Source organism: Staurois parvus, unplaced genomic scaffold, assembly GCF_062004578.1.
Source record: "Staurois parvus isolate SC_StPar_1 unplaced genomic scaffold, SC_StPar_1.0 ptg000175l, whole genome shotgun sequence".
Taxonomy (NCBI): Eukaryota; Metazoa; Chordata; class Amphibia; order Anura; family Ranidae; genus Staurois; species Staurois parvus.
Window position 1 is genome coordinate 6,598,745 of NW_028317971.1, and position 20,864 is coordinate 6,619,608.

The 20,864-nt window shown below is 40.8% G+C and overlaps 1 long non-coding RNA gene across 1 annotated transcript in view; it reads left to right on the forward strand.

The window, feature by feature from the left end:
- Positions 1 to 4,323, forward strand: part of LOC149462390 (uncharacterized) — a 169,817-nt gene extending 165,494 nt beyond the window's left edge. The window contains exon 7 of the long non-coding RNA XR_016312655.1: positions 3,429 to 4,323. This is a non-coding gene — a long non-coding RNA (uncharacterized LOC149462390). The remainder of the gene's footprint in view (positions 1 to 3,428) is intronic.
- Positions 4,324 to 20,864: the final 16,541 nt, after the last annotated feature.

Genomic DNA, 20,864 nt, shown 5'->3' on the forward strand with positions numbered 1-20,864 from the left:
ATGAAGAAAGATCATTTATTTGCAACATTTTATAAGAAAAACACTTATTTTCAACATTTTTGGACTTTTTCATTTATATAGCAAAAAAAAAAATCCCAGTGGTGAATAAATACCACCAAAATAAAGTTTTATCTGTCTCAAAAAAATGCTACAAAAATTCATATGGGTACAGTGCTGCATGACCGTGCAATTGTCATTCAAAGTGTGATAGCACTGAAAGCTGAAAATTGGCCTGGACAGGAAGGGGGTAAAAGTGTCTGGACTTGAAGTAGTTAACATTCACCTATATAAATAAAAGAGCTATTGAGCGAGCTAAAATGAAAGTAGCTGATGCACAATGGTAAACCAAAAAATACACCTATCATAAAAATTATAGACCATTTCTTTGTAAGTGGGCAAACTTACAAAATCTGCAGGGGATCAAATAATTATTTTCGCCACTGTACAAACCTATGGCAAAGCAGTACACGTGAATGACTGACTACGTTCTGATAAAGACAACCATTCCCTGACCTTCAGTAACCTGGGTGTCCTGGAACTGGTATGCATCACTCAAGTCAAAACAAAGCTGCTCGTAGCAACACAAGACCCTTTAATATTTGCCGTATGCTGCAAGTCATGATTTGACGTAAACAGTTTAATCCTTTAATAATGTCACTTTCCAGGACAGTTGATGTGTTCTGGTTGTTTTGATAAAGTGAAAATCTTGTTGGTATGATGAGTATCTGTTTCAGACTGGTGAATGATGAACACTTGGATGTTTCTTCCAGGACTCTGAAGGGTTATTATAGTTTAGTATTTGTTGATAAGGAATCTGTTACTATTTGTGGCTGCTGTGTGACCCTGAGGATCACATGTTTTAATGGCATGATGGTAAGAACAGTGTAGTTTGTAATCCATAGTAGTGTGGTGAGCAATCTCCATACCCATGCTGATAGAGGTTGGATGAGTAAACTGCTTGTGGTCAGTGTGTCGAGCTACGGACAGGTGTAAGTCATTTAAACCTTCCGTTTTAGCTCCGCTCAATCACTAGCAACCGATTGCAATGGTCAAAGCTACAGCTAGTACGAAGACCCACAGCTGGCATCCATGCAGTCATGTGTCATCACTTAGCAATTCATCCCAATGCACTGTATGGTCAGGACCTCTGAAACCAAAACATGCTACTGGAAATTCTCTGTAGAGGCACACAATCCCCAATGAGTAGCATGTGGATGGATTTCATAATTGCCATATGGCAGATTACACTTGCATGTGCAGAAGGAGTAAACTAGCAAGGGAGAAATCTACTGGGCAAGAACAAGGGTTTCTGGTGTCACATCTCCAACTAGGATCCTATTTGTGGGGCTCTGCTTCAACTGCACCTACTTTCTGGTTCCATTGAACAACCCTGATCATTTTTAATCAAATTGTTTTTGTGAAAAAAAAAACATCAAAGGAGTCTGTCATGGAGGACAGTGGCATTAATGTAACCACTGTAAAGAGCAGACTGTGTCATATAAATGCCATAAATCAAGTAGCCAAACAAATTTGGACAGGCAGTAGAAATAATTAAAGACCAACCTAAACTACTTATTATGTTGTCTGGTGTAATTAGCCCTATAAGGGTATCAAGTGTATGGGACAGCAAGTGGAAGGTGATGAAGTTCACCTCAAGGTGGCCAAGACCATATTCCATTTGGGATAAGCACCTCCTGTGGACTAGGTATAGACAGAGGTCTCCCAGTATGGGAATTGATTTGGTTAACTACATCTGTATCTGTCTATATCTTCACCGACAGGCTAGGATGAAAGCTGCCAAAGTATGATTATATAAGGCCAGAAGCCACTCCTCCACTCAACACCCTATCCTTGACCAGGTGAAACGGGGTCAGACCGGGAGTGCCAGGCCTCCCAAAGTTTTGTAAATTTACCTGCACAACCTCTGTGTTGATAGACTCATTTTTCTCAAGATAAGGTGTCATTGACAGCCTTAACCCAGCTGGCCTGAGAATGGGGAAACGGAGACAGCCATTTTTGAGCAATGAGTTTCCTGGCCAGAAACAAGAGGTGAAGGATAGCAGTATATGTATGGGGTTCATAGTTTTCCTCATCCAACCAACCCAATAAGCAGAGTTTAGGATCTAAACTGGAGAGTAAGGGAGAAAATGTTGTTATTAAAGTCGAGTTCCACTCACCTGTCAAAAAATAAGTCAGCAGCTACAAAAACTGTAGCTGCTGACTTTTAAAAAACGGCCAGTTACCTGTCCCTTGGTCCTGTGGCGTAAATCCCCCCCCCCCCCCCCACGCAGCCCGTTTCACCAGCCGTCATGGATACCAGGTGCCGGCATCTTGAGTGTGGGCCCCTGGCTGTGACAGCTTGCGGCTTCACAGCCGGGTACCCACTGAGCATGCGCGAGTAGCGCTGCGCTTCATGAATGGTCCTGTAGTCTTCTGGGACCTGTCATGTGTCCCAAAAGACTACAGGGAGGGAGGACACCTTCCATTTCTGAACGCCTAGGCGATTGGACCGGAAATGGGAGCAGATACCTGTTACATATGGGTACCTGCTCCCTCCCGCCCTCCAAAGGTGCCAATCCTTAATGGGGAGCGCAGGAGCAGTCCTTAAAGCGAAACTTCCCCTTTTGGGTGGAGCTCCGCTTTAAGCTCTGTCACAGACACCCAATACTGCACCAATTTAGGGCATGATAATATTTTTAATGATTATGCAATTGCACATCTAGGCTCTTGCAGAAAAGCATCCAGTGGGACAGTATTCTGCCTGAAGCTGGACTATACTCCTGTAGAGGGGAACAGTGTCAGTAGGCAGTATTGGGCCACCAAACCACAATGGTTACCGACCAATCTTTAGTGCACTGAGCCCTTCAACCCAGTACACTGTATATGAATTACTGTTGAGGCGTTTGACAGAGGTTTATAACAGCCTGCTAAGCGTCCCATTGTAGCCGCAACATGATTGAACCACTTAGTGTAACATCATTTTGTATAATTTATGTTCAAGATGTTCCCTTAACCCTTCTGCTGACCACATGCTGTCTGCCACTGCCAGTTCTCCTACCCATTGGTATACATGGGACTAAACTGTACAGTGCAACTAATAGTTACTGCGGATTGCTTACAATTCAAGCTTTTTGGCAATATCACACATCACAATAAGTATTCTAAATATCTTGCATAAACAAATGTACTTTTGCTAGTTCTTGACATGCATACAGCACCCTCAAGTGGCCATCCTATATTATAGCTTGCTGCTCTGACAGTTAAAAACAAAAAAAACTTGAGATAGAGGAGAATCAAGTATTCCAATTGCTGTGTTTAAACTAAGCTTTACATTTTTGCTTTTTTTATGAAACTTTATAAATAAAATGCAAAGTATTTATATTATCTATCTTCTAACAAGATAATTATTTATATTGACTTTTCTCCAGATTTATTGAAGAACGTAAAGCAGAATTATACTTACCTGCCCTCCAGCAAGTGAGCTGCCTCACCAGCACGGACATCCTCACCTGATCTTCCTTTAGATTAAGGATCCTTGGCTATCTTGATTGGCTGTGCCAGGATGACTTAACTTCCATACATGCACAAGAGATCATTCATCCTGGCAGATGCTGAACCTGTACACTGAGCATCACAAAGCAGCTTTTGTACCTTGTAAAGTAGATTGCAAACCTACATTGGGGTTTTTTTAACCTCCCTGGAGGTATTCTTGAGTGTAGCTCGGGGTAAAGTTTCAGCACCACAAGCGGTAACCCTGAGCTACACTTGGGAATACCCTGCAGTGTTGCTTCGGGATCTCTTCTTCACTTACCTTGTCCTTCGCTCCCGCGATATCTCCCCTGCAATGTCCTCCGGCCGATGCCGGCATCTGTCTTCTGGGTTCCGTCCCCTGCGAGTGTCGGGACATACGGGGACGGAACTGGTGGGAAATTTAAAAATGTCAAAAAGTGCCATTCACTAAATACACTAAAAGCACATAGTAAAACATTACTGTATCAATCATTTCACATACATTTTGTCCCGAGTGCTTTGTCCTGTGCCCTGCCTACATTTTTACTGTTCTTTCTGCCTGGAAACTGAGAAATGTCCATGGCATTCAAAAAGCGTCCCTTTAGGTCAAAAGCGGTTTTAGACCAGCTAGAGAACAGTGATAGTTAATTAGAGCCACTTGCAGAATTGAGTTAATGATTCGTGGGGAAATTCGTCATCAGACACTGAAAACGATTTTGCGACTTTGGTCAGTGATGTGCGAACTCGGCGCTATATTTCAAATTTCAGTGTTTTTGGTTTGATTATATTATTGAATTAAATTTATTATTATTATATTATTTTTTATGATTATTTATTAAATTATAATTTATGAGATCGTGTTTCACATTTTAACATACCCGGGATGTTTACTAGACTCTTGTTCGGACAGATTTCAGTGAGTTATTCCTAAAAATTACAGGCCTACAGTAAAAAAAACATATTTCCATGCAAAAAACTGTACCGCTTTGAGCACAGAAATACTGACCTAATCAGACCGTTAGGGAGGTTAACTAAAACTGGAGAGTGCATAATCTGGTGCAGCTGTGCATGGTAGCCAATCAGCTTCTAACTTCAGCTTGGGCAATTAAAGGAGAAGTCTACCTTTCGTAACATGTTACACCAATATTCAGAGTGTAATATGTTACGTTCAGACCACCCCCCACTCCCCCCCACCCGATCCCTGCTTTGATAGCCATCTGTCAATTTGATCTATGTAATCTTCTCTTCCCTCGATAGCTGTCAAATTTTATAAAACCGTGGCTGTGCAGGGCTCCACCCACTCAGCCACGTTACTCATTCAAAGTCATCTGTGAATGAGAGACTACAGGTCGCGACAGCCTTAGTGGCTCTGAGCTTGTAGTCCTCAATGAACTACCGCAGCGCTGTGGAGCACCGTGGTAGTTCATTCATTCTTCCTTTCAGTATATCTGCTTGCTCATACATCCCATATGAGCAAGCAGATATACTGACAGAGCTTCAGGAATCCTGCATGGCACCAGCGATCTACTGATCTCTAATGCAGTGGTTTATAGGCTGCTGAAGACACAAAAAAATAAATGGACATTTTTTTTAGAAAAAAAATGTGCATTTATTATTTTTTTTCTAAAATGTGAACTTATCCTTTTAAGCTTTGAGAAAAAATCCTGGAAGCTGATTGGTTTCTATGCAGAAATGCACCAAATTTTGCACTCTCCAGTTTTCGTAAAATCAACTGTCTGTTTGGATGTACAGCCATTATTATTGTAAATCTTATCCTATAACCTTGTGCAGTATCTGGTAAGTAGTTGATTTAGTTTAGTCTTTGGCAGAAACCAATGTACAATAATTTACTTTTATTTTCACACTGCTCAAGGGGTTAATCCAGAGTACATTGTTCAGATGAGATTATGCAAACACTGACTGAATGGAACAAGCAAGTAAATGGAACAGGCTGTTTCCCTTGAGTTCTGAGTAACTGTGACTTCATAGGGAAGGGCTGTCTGCCCCAGTGCATGACGGAAGTGAAAAAACAACCAGAATAAACAAAATGAAAACTGTTATGAAAATCATATACTCCACGTTTTTTTTCTAAGGCGGACATGTAGCTGACTAGATGAGGAAAACCCTGCTGTTTGCACATTTTAACGTGATCACAGATTTATTTTCTTTGAAACCAATTGAGAGTTTCCTTGGCTTTGTGTTTGGGATCATTGTCTTGCTGAAATGTCCACCCTCGTTTCATCTTCATCATCCTAGGAGATTTTTATCAGGAATGTCTTGGTACATTTTTCCATTCATCCTTCAGTGATATGAAGTTTCCAGTACCGTATTCTGAAAAACAGCCCCACACCATGATGTTCCCACCTCCAAACTTCACTGTTGGCATGGTGTTTTTGGGGTGGTGTGCAGTGCCATTTGACCTCCAAACATGGTGTGTATCATAGTATCCAAAGAGTTCAATTTTGGTCTCATCTGACCAGACTATATTCTCCCAGTATTTCATAGACTTGTCTAAATTGTGCAGCAATCTTTAAACGAGCTTCAACATGATTTTTCTTCAGCAATGGAGTCTTGCGTGGTGAGCTTTCATACAGGCCATGGCAGTTGAGTGCATTACTTATTGTTTTATTTGAAACTATTCTACCTGCTAATTCTAGGTCTTTCTGAAGCTCTCCACAAGTGGTCCTTGGCTCTCTTCTGATAATTCATTTCACTCCTTTGTCATAAATCTTGCAAGGAGCACCTGGTCGTGGCCAGTTTTATGGTGAAATTATGTTCTTTCCATTTCTGGATTATGGCCCCAACAGTGCTTACCGGAACATTTAGAAGTTTATAAATCCTTCTGTAACCAATGCCATCAGTATGTTTTGCAACAATAAGGTTGCAAAGGTCTTGAGAGAGTGGTTTGCTTTTTCCAATCATGAGATGTTTCTTGTGTGACACCATGGTAATGAGACACTTTTTTTTATAGGCCAGCAGTTGAGACTGAACCAGCTGGTAATAATTTGCACTGACAAGGGACAGGTTTGCTTTCTAATTACTGATAGATTTCAGCTGGTGTCTTGGCTTTCCATGCCTTTTTTCACCACCCTTTCTTCATGTGTTTAATACATTTTCCCTGTCATTCTAGTTTATTACACATAACATCATTTCTGAACTTATTTGTTTTGGTTTCTTTGTAGGTATGGCTTGCATTGGTTGTTACCGACATGTGGCGAAAATTCCATGTCAATAGCACCTTTTAGAAATATATTTACTGAGAAAAATGGCGACGTTTTCAATACTTTTTGCCTGCTGTAATTCAGTTTACAACCTTGAATGCTGCTGTCTCCTGCGCTCTCTGTGCTGTATCCCTGACCAGCTAATTCTGTTCTGTCAGTGTTATGACTTCGGCACTGTTGCTGTACTGTAAAGCCATTCAGATGACACTGGTATTTCTGGCTTTTGACAGCCTCATCACTTGTCCACCTACAGTCGACCTTCTAGACCAGGGGTCTCCAAACTTTTCAAACAAAGGGCTGGTTTACTGTGCTTTAGGAGGGCCGGATTGTGACCAGTGGGGGTAGAGAATGTCCCATACCCATAATAGGTATTAATGGGAGGAATAATGCCCATCATTGGTATCAATGTAAAATAGTGTCCCTTCTTTCGTGTCTGAGGAAGGAATAGTACCTCATATTATTAGGAGGAATAGTGCACCAAGGGCTGGATAAAAGCTTGGAGACCCCCTGTTCTAGACAATATATCAGGATCATCACACAGTTTATTGTCCATAGAGCCATGAGGCTACACGGGAAGATGTAACCCAGTACAACCAACCCAGTACACAATGTAACCCACATACAGTCTTGTATTTGTAGAAAAGCCATACATAACACAAACATGATGCATGTTGTTTGTTCTAACAGAAAAATAGTAGTAGTATTGTGGGGTGTGCTATTATTGTATAAAACCATTCCACATGTATCTAATTTAATGAAGAAGCTGCTATTTGGGCTATAGTGTCTCTTAGAAATTCAGAAGATCCTCTTGTGTTTTTCTTGTAGCGTTTATCATCATTGCTTTTTATAATAGCATGACATTTGATCATGTGTATTTTATGTCCTCTGTGCTGAGTCACACAAACACAGCAGGGCTGTTTACTGTGAGCAATCCTTTCAGTGGAACGTGACATCCCAGCAGGATATATTCATCACACAAATTCTTAACCTTTTTTTAGCCAGCTACCTACGGAACAGATTTGTAGCTACGTGAACCATCCCTGATTTTCATTCCTAATTAAACTAAAACAGTTGGGTCTTCTTTATTCTATAGATCATTTGTTTGCTGAGGATCGGTTGATTCATATGTTGTCTTTGGTAAGTGCACCTTCTACATATGGTCACAGCAAAGTGGTCTAATGTTTTACTGGGCCCTGAAAGATTAATTCATTTAAATGTCACCCCGAAATAGAACATTTTAAAGTTCTTTTTTTTTATTAAAAAAATCATGTTGATGTGATTTTTCTCACTGTATTGATCACTGATATATCTTGTGTCAACAATCTTATCAATCACGTAGTAGCTGCATGTTAAATTGCTGGACTGCTTTTTATTGCAGGTGTTGTTGGTGCAGGTACATTGATCCAGCTCATATAAAGGTCAGAAGTGGATCTGCAAAAGCAAGACTGCCAGTGGAACAATAACAAAGGAGCACCCAGCTAAGATGTCACGTTCTCAGGATGCTGGTTTCACATGGTGGTTTAGATTTAACTTTCCAATGTCTAGCACCATATGAAATCAGTGTCCTTGGAAGGAGTAATTCTGCATTGGAAATCCATTTGTCCAGTCATTATTGGTAATACAAATGTTTAGTTATAAATGGTGGTGTCTCCCTATTTCAAAGATGAGGCTAACACACCTAAGGTTTATGTGTATTTAATGTTCGAGGAGATATAGATAGATAGATATAGATATATGTAGATTGATAGATAGATAGATAGATAAATAGATAGATATATGTGTGTGTGTATGTATGTATGTATATATATATATATATACAGTCATGGCCGAAATTGTTGGCACCCTTGATATTTCTCCAGGAAATCATGTATTTCTCACGAAACGTATTGCATTAACACATGTTTTGCTATACACATGTTTATTCCCTTTGTGTGTATTGGGACAAAACAAAAAAAGGGAGGAAAGAAAGCAAATTCGACATAATGTCACACAAACCTCCAAAAATGGGCTGGACAAAAGTATTGGCACCCTTTCACAACTGCGGATAAATAAGAATGTTACAAGCATGTGATGCTCCTGTAAACTCACCTGGGGCAAGTAACAGGTGTGGGCAATATAGAAATCACACCTGAAAGCAGATAAAAAGGAGAGACGTTCACTTAACCTTTGCATTGTGTGTCTGTCTGTGCCACACTAAGCATGGACAACAGAAAGAGGAGACGAGAACTGTCTGAGGACCTGAGAACCAAAATTGTGGCAAAATATCAACAATCTCAAGGTTACAAGTCCATCTCCAGAGAACTAGATTTGCCTTTGTCCACAGTGCGCAACATTATCAAGAAGTTTGCAACCCATGGCACTGTAGCTAATCTCCCTGGTCGTGGACGGATGAGGAAAATTGATGAAAGATTGCAACGCAGAATAGTCCGGATGGTGGATAAGCAGCCCCAAACATGTTCCAAAGACATTCAAGCTGTCCTGCAGGCTCAGGGAGCATCAGTGTCAGCGCGAACTATCCGTCGACATTTAAATGAAATGAAACGCTATGGCAGGAGACCCAGGAGGACCCCACTGCTGACACAGAGACATAAAAAAGCAAGACTACAGTTTGCCAAAATGTACTTGAGTAAGCCAAAAGCCTTCTGGGAAAACGTCTTGTGGACAGATGAGACCAAGATAGAGCTTTTCGGTAAAGCACATCATTCTACTGTTTACCGAAAACGGAATGAGGCCTACAAAGAACAAAACACAGTACCTACGGTAAAATATGGTGGAGGTTCAATGATGTTTTGGGGTTGTTTTGCTGCCTCTGGCACTGGGTGCCTTGACTGTGTGCAAGGCATCATGAAATCTGAGGATTACCAAAGGATTTTGGGTCGCACTGTAGGGCCCAGTGTCAGAAAGCTGGGTTTGCGTCCAAGATCCTGGGTCTTCCAGCAGGACAATGACCCCAAACATACGTCAAAAAGCACTCAGAAATGGATGGCAAAGAAGCGCTGGAGAGTTCTGAAGTGGCCAGCAATGAGCCCAGATCTAAATCCCATTGAACACCTGTGGAGAGATCTTAAAATTGCTGTTGGGAAAAGGTGTCCTTCCAATAAGAGAGACCTGGAGCTGTTTGCAAAGGAAGAGTGGTCCAAAATTCCGGGTGAGAGGTGTCAGAAGCTTATTGATGGTTATAGGAAGCGACTGATTTCAGTTATGTTTTCCAAAGGGTGTGCAACCAAATATTAAGTTAAGGGTGCCAATACTTTTGTCCAGCCCATTTTTGGGGTTTTGTGTGACATTATGTCATATTTGCTTTTCTGCCTCTGTTTTATATTTGTTCCAATACATACAAAGGGAATAAACATGTGTATAGCAAAACATGTGTTAATGCAATACCTTTTTTGTGTGAAATACTTGATTTTCAGGAAAAATATCAAGGGTGCCAACAATTTCGGCCATGACTGTATGTATGTGTGTATATATATATATATATATATATAGTTAAAGATAGTGGGATAAATAAAGTATACCGCAGGAGTGCTAGGCCTGTCATTCCTTTGATTACAGCCTAATTCGGGGTGGATGGGATTGCGTCCCCTCATTGGACCATTTAGCTCTGCATTGTACTCTCTCCCCATTTTAGACTACATTTAATAGATTTGTTAGGTATATTTCCACTAATTGCCCTTAGGCTTTTTAACTAATACTCTTTTTATTCTTCCTTGTCTAAAGATTTGCACCTTTTGAACATCAGTAAAGCTAAAGGGTGGTAGATTGTGCACATGGTGGTCACAGTCTTTAAAGTGGAACTTTAGTCACACAATTTAATTCTGCTAGGTCACTTCATGCTGGCCAATTTTGCAGGTATAGCTATGCAGGTATTAAAAATAAGTGCCTATACTGTTTAAATCCAGTAATACACTGCCTCACCCTGCTCTGCACATGCTCAGTTGCTGTCTATTTTTCGGCACTGTGCTAAAAATGTAGAGGCCAATCTGCTGACAGCCTAAACATTTACTGCTGCTCAGGGGCTCTGGGATTCAACAAAATGACAGCCTCCAGCAAGAAGAAACCGGAACAATGCTGGAGGCAATTGACAGCACACAATAATTTTGGTAGCATAATTGTTTGTGTAGAATGTATGTTCCTTCTAAAGAACATTATTTTTATAAAGTTGTTATGGCTAAAGTTCCATTTTAACGCAAGTTATTCATAGAAATGATGTGGCCTTTCCTCGTTAATGTCAGTTTCAAGCACATTTAGCATTAATTGCCTTATGTGCAACCAAGCAACTGCAGTGACACATAGCTAGAGATGAGTGCTATCAAAGACTTCGGGCTTAGAACATAACTGCTAATATTCTAAGAGCTCAAATGAGGACAACTTTAAACCTCAGTATGAGACATATTACGTAAAGTATAACGGCTCATGTACACAGGGCATTAGAAAAACTTTTCTGAATGCTGGAAACTTGACTGCTAGAAAACGTAGGTGTAAAATGTCACTTTAGCTGCGTTTACCTACTGCGTTTATGAGCGTTTGCTTTTAGAAGGATGTTTAAAAGATAACCTCAGGAGACCCTCCCGAATGCACTGAAAAATAGTAAATAAATAACTATGTCAGACATTTTGTGAGAAATAGAGTGAGCAGAAGCAGAGAGAGCACTACTTTCTGATGGGTGTTTCAACTGTAGCAAAGTGGCTCGTGAAACATGCTTGGCGCTGTGGGAGGAGCTACATAGTGCTGTAATGCCTCCGGATGCATTCTGTCCTGCACACAACACTCCTTGTGCTTTTTTGATGTGTTCTAGTACAGTTCTGTGCAGAAATAATGCAGGGCGTTCTACCATTTTCTCCTGCACGCGAAACCTGGAACTGACTGCACTGGTGTACTAGGCCCATTTGAATACATGGAAAAACACTGCATGCATTTGTGATGAAGAAAAAAGGCTTTGGACATCATCTGGATATGGACCAGCCCAAAAACGCATCTAAACACAAGCTCGCACAAACGTGGTTACAGGCGTTTGAACTGCCGGTAAACTCTACTCCAGAACACGATTTTTGTGCTTTCAAAAAATGCCTGTAACCTCAACTGCCAGTAAACAAATATGTGTACATGGACACATAGGAAAACATAAAGGAGAGTTCAGGGGCTCCTGAAAAACGCATAACTGCTCCTAAACTTTAGCAGCTGTAGTGTACATGAGCCCTAACTAAACTTTTATTTGATATTTATTTATTTTTAGTTTTGGATAGCATGGAGATGGATTAGAACACCTATCAAATTTGTATTGCTGTCTGTGCCCCAGTTAGTAAGATTCATCCTATTTTTTCTGTTACCGCTTTCAATAAAATTCTAAGGAAAGAAAATCCCAAAAATGAGTTGTTACCAGAACAGGAATAAAGTATTTCTAGTGACAGTCCTAATTTTGGAGGGTTTCCTCTGACTTCCTGTTTTAGCAAAAGGGCAGGAATTGAATGGGAAGTCTCCCTAGTGGAACACTGATGTAAAAAAATACTGACTGGTTTTAACCTTCTGAATAAGCAGCCCATAGACTTTGTTTTTTCAACCAGCGGGTTGAACAAAAAAAAGAGGGCTCCGTTTTCCCATTCACACACTCGATGTAGAAGGGGAATCCTCTCTGCTGTGTTGTTGTATGGAGACTGCCCCACAGTCAGAATGCACTGATCAGTGCTGCATGCTATAGCTGGCGGTGCTGATCGAGTGGGAAAAATCAAAAGTGGTTGTACAGAAGGCAATTGGTAGATCAACTTCTATGCAACCTCCTTGCCCATACATGGGTCGAAATTTAACTGGCCCTACTGAACTGGCTGAATTTCGATCCATGTATCGCCAGCTTTACTCTATCCAAAAGGGGGAAAAAAAGTTTTACCATTAGTACTACATTAATGTGCAAAGAATTCCCTAAATTCTTAATGATTTCTTACATTTTATTGGGGTAAGGTAGCATACTGAACTAATCCTTTCTATAATTTTCTCTTTCTATTTACAACTACACAATATAATATAAAAGGCAATTGTAATCTCTAATATTAAGTAATCTTTATATTTATTCTCTTTTTATTGAGCGTTGGCAGATAATAGAGGTTTACAGTTCAAATTCAACTTGTACACAAACAAGTGCAACCAAATTCTTACAATCCAAATATTATGAGCAAAATACAATAAAACGTAACAGCAGATGTAAGAGAAAAAATAGTTATGCACCTTGTGGGATACCAAACAGTAAAATCTAGTTCAACTGGGGATAAGACATTTGGGTTAGCCGGCATTACAGTAAAGCCAATCATCAATTGTATACAAAAACAATAGTGGGGTAGTAAAAAGAAGAGCTAAAAAGGAAAGAAAAGAGAGAAATGAAAAAAGGGGGGAGGTGAAGGGGGAACTTAAAGGGGGACCATGAGAGGAGCCCAGAAATCAGAACGTCAGACTTTAGTTGATTTAAAGGAGTCAAAGTCAGAGGAGACTGCAATGAGACCATACTGTCCACATACGTTTTAAGTAATATTATTTAACCTCCATATTTCTTTGTGTCTGACCATCCAACCATCAGCTACTGTTATGTATGTTGTGTACCAGCAAGCAAGATATTTCTGTCTTGTAGTGATTCTGCTAAATTGCTTTTAGGGAATTGCTGTGAAAAAAGGTATACACATCACAAAAAAAAAAGATTGCCTCCGAAGAAGCAGTAATACAAACCCCTTTTAAAAGATGACCGATTTCTTCTGGTGTTCAGAGTCTTCTGCTTTTTCTAGCACCATTTGAAATCGGTTATAATGACCGGGGAAAACTCATCGTTACTACAATCACTGACTGTCATTAGCCCAGGGTACACAGCATGTGTTTGTATATTACAATGTAGCACTGCACGTGACTTCAATAAAGTGAAAGTTGAATCTGCTTACATTTTGCCTTCCTTTCTTTTCCCAATGAAAACTTTAAATAAAATTTATAATTCAATCTCTATTTTAAAATGAGTGGCATCATTACTGGGTCTATGTACTTTTCTATACAATGCAGGCAGATCATGATTGGTAAGAGAGGTCAGCGATGTGCCATACATGGCTTCCTGAAAACATCAAAGCACCCTGCCATTGGCACCACTCTAAAGAGTACTCAGCCCTGTTGCAAGCATTGGGCTGGCTCCTGGGTGGGGATTTATGTGAGGTTCATGATTCCTTGATTGGTGGGTGTCAGTCTGAAGGAGTGGGCACTCCTGTGCAGACCACCATATGTTGGGTCCACATGTGATACTGAGCCTCCATGATTTAAAGAACTGAAATTTGCCACTGTTCTCTTTCGCACATATGCAATAACTGAAGTATTGTTGATGTGTAAATTATGAAGTGCTTACACACATGGCGATTTTGTTTATCGAATTGTGTGTGGCTTATATCTGCTGTTTTTGTAAAACTTTCATAAAATCTGATTATACAAAAAAAAAACCACAACACACATTGAAGCTGCTCTTAGGGGAAAAGAAAAATCTTCCCTGCACTGTGCGAGTTTAATGCTAGTTTATGTCTAGGGTACTGGAAAAGGCACTTTTTCTTAACTGATCACCACTCCACCAGCAAGTGGCGGTCCGCAGTGCTTGTTTACTATTCCTCAGCATTCTCAAGTCCAATGCAGGGCTATGGGCCTTGCATTGTACTTAAAGCAGAGTTCCAGTCACACTGTGAAAAAATAGAAGCAGCTACAAAAACTGCTTCACAGCAAGGTGCCCACTGCGCTTTTGCGAGTAGTGCTGCGCTCCCTGAATGGCCCCATAGTCTTCTGGGACCTGTCACGTATCCCAGAAGACTACGGGGAGGGAGGACAACTTCCGCTTCTAGGCAATCACCTAGGCAATCACAGCAGAAGTAGGAGCAGGTACCTGTCAAATTCAGGTACCTGCTCTCCAAAGGTGCCAGTCCGTCATGGGGAGTGGGGGACCAGTCTTTAAAGCAGAACTTCCCCTTTTGGGTGGAGCTCCGCTTTAATGACATCAAAGGGGATGTAACCGTTGAATTGTAGGGGTGAACGGATACGAATTGTATGGGTCTAGTAGACTGAAAAAAACTTGCAGGCTCAGGGGATCAGGTAAGTGTATTGTTTGGTTTCCTAGACGTAAGCAAGCATTTGACCTTTGCAATGTGGGGCCAGCCCCACTTCAAGGGAGGATTTTTGTTTTCCCCAGCAGTAAGGTGTGAATGGGCCCTAATGGCCAGATATGATTACTCACATAGAACTAGCCATCTCATTATCCATCAAGTGATGCTGCTAAACTAAATCAAGTTGAAATTCCGCCTTCTGGCCGTATGCTTTAACCTCCCTGACGGTATTCCCGAGTGTAGCTCGGGGTAACATTTCAGTACCAAAAGCGGTAACCCCGAGCTACACTCGGGCTTACCCTGCGGCACTGCTCCGGCAAGTGTTCTTCACTTACCTTACCCTGCGCTCCCACGATGTGTCCCCTGCAGCGTCCCCGGCCATCTCCTCCGGCCGATGCCGGCATCCGGCTTCTGTGTCCTGTCCCTGTGACGTCGGGACGTACGGGCGCCGCCGCCGGCGGGAAATTTAAAAATTTTAAAAAATGTCATTTTTTTTTTTTTACATTTTACACAGTAAAACATTGCTGTTTCAACCTATTTCACATACATATTGTCCCTAGTGCTTTGTCCTGCGCCCTGCCTGCATTTTGTCTGTTCTTTCTGCCTGGAAACTGAGAAATGTCCATGGCGTCCAAAAAGTGTCCCTTTAGGTCAAAAGCGGTTTAGACTGGCTAGAGAACAGCGATAGTAAATTAGAACCACTTTCAGAATTGAGTGATAATGATTCATGGGGGAAATTCGTCATCAGAAACTGAAAACGATTTTGCGACTGAGCTCAGCGATGTGCGAACTTGGCGCTCTATTTCACATTTCAGTGTTTTTGGTTTGATTATATTATTGAATTAAATTTTTTATTATTTTTATATTATTTTTATGATTATTTATTAAATTATAATTTATGATTTTGTGTTTCAAATTTTATCATACCCGGGATGTTTACTAGACTCTTGTTCGGACAGATTTCAGTGAGTTTTTCCTAAAAATTACAGCCTACAATAAAAAAAATACATATTTCCATGCAAAAAAATGGTACCGCTTTCAGCACCAAAAATCTGAAATAATCATACCGCCAGGGAGGTTAAATTCTTTGCTAGGGATAGACCTCCTGTAGACTATGTACAATAGAAGGTAATTCATAAATAAGCCAGTCACTTTGAAAATCAGTTTGTAGTTGGCACACTATTTAACCTGTCAGTACGTACCTCTTAAACACATTCAGTAGGGATTTTGTATTATACCTTCTAGTGTGCGGGTAGATTTAGTTAACTTATTTTATGCTGATTCATGCTGAGGCAGATTTATGCAGACTGGAGCAAAAGTCAGGCCATCGCTCAAACAAGCCATTCAGCTATCATCTTTAAAATTAAGCAATTAATCTGCCTCGATTCAAGAGACATAGCTACACTCTTCTTACAGTGTCCATGAATAAATCACTCACCCCATTCTCACTTTAATCTCCATAATATTTCCACTTAAAGGAACATTCCATTCCAGATTTTTATGTCATTTAAAATAACTTGTTTCATATAATTTTACCCCTGTAGAATCATTAGTAAGACCTCATATGGAATATGAAGTTCAGTTTTGGGCACCAATTCACAAAAAGAACATTGGGGAACTGGAGAAAGTACAGAGAAGGGCAACCAAACTGATAAGAGGCATGGAGGAGATCAGCTATGAGGAAAGATTAGAGGAACTGAATTTATTCTCTCTTGAGAAGAGGAGATTAAAGGGGGATATGATCAACATGTATAATACATCAGTGGTTTATATAGTGAACTCGGTGTAGAGGTATTCACCCTGAGGTCATCACTGAGGACAAGGGGGCACTCTTTACGGCTGGAGGTAAAGAAATGTAATCTCCAAACACGGAAAGGTTTCTTCACAGTGGGAGCTGTGAAAATGTGGAATAGACTCCCTCAAGAGTTGGTTCTGGCCATCTCAGTGGATTGCTTTAAAAAAGGCCTGGATTCTTTCTTAGATACACAATATAACTGGATAATAACATTTATAGGTAAAGTTCATCCAGTTAGTAGCCACAATGCTATATTTTCCCCGATTACACATTTTTATCTTTTTCTGGTAAAAAAAATACTTTGAAAGCCTTTAAAATTCAACTGGATTTACATTCTAAAGTGAACCTGTCTGGTCCATCAAAGTGTATAATATGGCAAAGTATCTGCTCTTGCCCTCAAATCTGTTTATGGGGAGGGCCCTGGGTTTATGTCCAAGCTGTGTACAGGACTTCAATTTCTTTCCAACCCAAGATTTAGCTTCAGCTATTGATATTAAAGTGGAACAAATCTATCTGAGCACCACAAAATTAAAATGCTATTAATTTTTAATATACAAAGCAAACTCACCCATCCATCTGTGTTGGCATGCTTTACTTTGTTGAGAAATCACTTGAACCACTTGAGCTCCAGAAGGTTTTACCCCCTTCGTGACCAGGCCATTTTTTGTTCAGTACTGTGCTACTTTAACTTGCTATTGCGCAGTCATGCCTCACTATACCCAAATGAAATTTATTTCACACAAAGAGAGCTTTCTTTTGGTCGTATTTTTATCACCACTGGTTTTCTATTTTTTGATATATAAATGAAATAAGAAAATATTTTTTCCTAAACTTTGTTCTAGAACATATCCAACAAAAAAAACAACTTTCTTTATAAATTTAGGCCAAAATCTGCTGTCTTTGGTAAAAAAAAAAAAACAAGTGTATATTAGTTTGTGCAAAAGTTATGGCGTCTACAACCAATGATCTATACAGTATCTCACATAAGTGAGTACACCCCTCACATTTTTGTAAATATTTTATTAGATCTTTTCATGTGACAACACTGAAGAAATGACACTTTGCTACAATGTAAAGTAGTGAGTGTACAGCTTATATAACAGTGTCAATTTTCTGTCCCCTCAAAATAACTCCACACACTGCCATTAATGTCTAAACTGCTGGCAACAAAAGTGAGTACACCCCTTAGTGAAAATGTCCAAATTGGACCCAAAGGGGTTTATTTACTAAAGCTGGAGAGTCCAAAATCAGACTCCCTTCTGCATAGAAACCAATCAGCTTCTAACCTCAGCTTGTTCAATGAAGCTTTGGCAATGAAACCTGGAAGCTGATTGGTTTCTATGCAGAAGGGAGTCTGATTTTGGACTTTCCAGCTTTAGTAAATAAACCCCAAAGTGTCAATATTTTATGTGGCCACCATCATTTTCCAGTAGTGCCTTAACCCTCTTGGACATGGAGTTCACCAGAGCTTCACAGGTTGCCACTGGAGTCCTCTTCCACTCCTCCATGACAATATCATGGAACTGGTGGATGTTAGAGACCTTGTGCTCCTCCACCTTCCGTTTTGAGGATGGTCCACAGATGCTCAATAGGGTTTAGGTTTGGAGACATGCTGGGCCAGTCCATCACCTTTACCCTCAGCTTCTTTAGCAAGGCAGTGGTCATCTTGGAGGTGTGTTTTGGGGTCATTCTCATGTTGGAATACTTCCCTGCAGCCCAGTTTCTGAAGGGAGGGGGATCATGCTCTGCTTCAATATGCCACAGTACATGTTGGCATTCGTGGTTCCCTCAATGAACTGTAGTTCCCCAGTGCTGGCAGCACTCATGCAGCCCCAGACTATGACACTCCCAATACCATGCTTAACTGTAGGCAAGACACTTTTTTCTTTGTACTCCTCACATGGTTGCTACCACACACGCTTGACACCATCTGAACCAAATAAGTTTATCTTGGTCTCATCAGACCACAGGACATGGTTCCAGTAATCCATGTCCTTAGTCTGCTTGTCTTCAGCAAAGTGTGGGTTTTCTTGTGCATCATCTTCAGAGGAGGCTTTCTTCTGGGGTGACAGCCATATACACCAATTTGATGCAGTGTGCAGTGTATGGTCTGAGCACTGACAGGCTGACCCCCCCCCACCCCTCAACCTCTGCAGCAATGCTGGCAGCACTCATACATCTATTTCCCAAAGACAACCTCTGGATATGACTCTGAGCACATGCACTCAACTTCTTTGGTCAACCATAGTGGGGCCTGTTCTGAGTGGAACCTGTCCTGTTAAACCGCTCTATGGTCTTGTCCACTGTGCTGCAGCTCAGTTTCAGGGTCTTGGCAATCTTCCTATAGACTAGGCCATCTTTATGTAGAGCAACAATTCTTTTTTTTTTTTTTTTTTTTTCAGATCCTCAGAGAGTCCTTTGCCCGGAGGTGCCATGTTGAACTTCCAGTGACCAGTATGAGAGAGTGATGACACCAAATTTAACACACCTGCTCCCTATTCACACCTGAGACCTTGTAATACTGAGTCACATGACACCGGGGAGGGAGAATGGCTAATTGGGCCCAATTTGGATATTTTCACTTAGGGGTGTACTCACTTTTGTTGCCAGCAGTTCAGACTTTAATGGCTGTGTGTTGAGTTATTTTGAGGGGACAGCAAATTTACACTTATACCAGCTGTACACTCACTACTTTACATTGTAGCAAAGTGTCATTTCTTCAGTGTTGTCACATGAAAAGATATAATAAAATATTTACAAAAATGTGAGGGGTGTACTCACTTCTGTGAGATACTGGAATACAGCTGTCGCTTTACTGGTAATGGTGGTGAGCAGAGACTTAGAGTGGGACTGTGATAGCGTGGCATGAATTATGGCACTAACCAACAGTGGCTGGGAGAGACACTGACATTGCCATCAATATTGATACTAATACAGTGCCAATACTGTCACTGTACTAATGACACTTTGTCAACACAGGACTCTGGGTTGTGATTGGACACAGCCAATCAGCAGGTTTTAGCAAAAATAACTGGCTGAAACCTGTTGACAAAATTGTGCTCCAACTGCTCGTGTCCAATCACAGCATGGGTTTGCACATGCGTGTGCCCACAGACCCGGAAAAAGCCAGTCACACATATATAATATATATATACACACACACACACGTGTGATTGAGCCTGCCCATGCCGCCCCATCACAGTAAATGTTCAGCGGAAGGATGGCAAGTGGTTAAAAACCCCCCCTAGCATTTCTAGCTGTGGCCATCTTCAGCAACTGATTCATGTAGCATTTACTTACTGGAATCCATCTGCCCTTAGTTCAAGCAGGAGGGTCTGCTTAGCTGAGAAAACCTCCAGATGAAAGAAAAAAAATTCACATGAAGACTCCTGGGATGTTTATGTTAATCTTTTTTCGCCTGCCGTACGCATATGCGCAGCCTCTCAGTGGGTGGGCTTTAACTCTTGAGAGACCACATATATGCATTCCAAATTTAAATATTTCTGTGCTGGGAGCACATGCCCTATGCGCTCCCAGCACAGAGACCGCTATGTACCGGAAAGCTCCTGATGCATACTTGCGATCGAGAGACTTGCGCTCAGGAGCTTTCTGATCATGTAACTGCTGTGAGTGCCAATCAGCCCCATCAGTGCCACCTGTAATTGCCTGTCAATGCCACATATCAGTACCTTCAGTGCACATCAATGCCACATATCAGAGCTGCCTATCAGTGCCATATATGAGTGCTGCCTTTCAGTGCCCATCAGTGATGCCTGTCAATACCTATCAGTGCAGCCTATTAATGCCCATCACTGCAGCCTCATTAGTGCACATCAGTGAAGGAGAAGAATTATCTACAAAATGTTATAACAAACTAAGAAAAAACTTTTTTTTTTTTCAAAAGTTTCAGTCTTTTTTTAGTTTGTTTAGGAAAAAAAATAAAGAGCCCAGAGGTGATTAAATACCACCCAAAGAAAGCTCTATCTGTCATAAAATGCTAAAAATTTCATTTGGGTACAGTGTTATATGACCCCACAATTGTCGTTCAAAGTGCGACAGTGCTGAAAGCTGAAAATTGGCCTGGCCAGGAAGGGGGTAAAAGTGCTCCTGAAGGCAAGTGGTTAAAGCAAGAAAATGTAATATACCTTCCTATCCATTTCCTGATGCTAGCAGCATAAGAATTTAAAATGGTTCATGCTGATTGAGAGAGTTTAGTTCTGCTTTAAGTCCTGC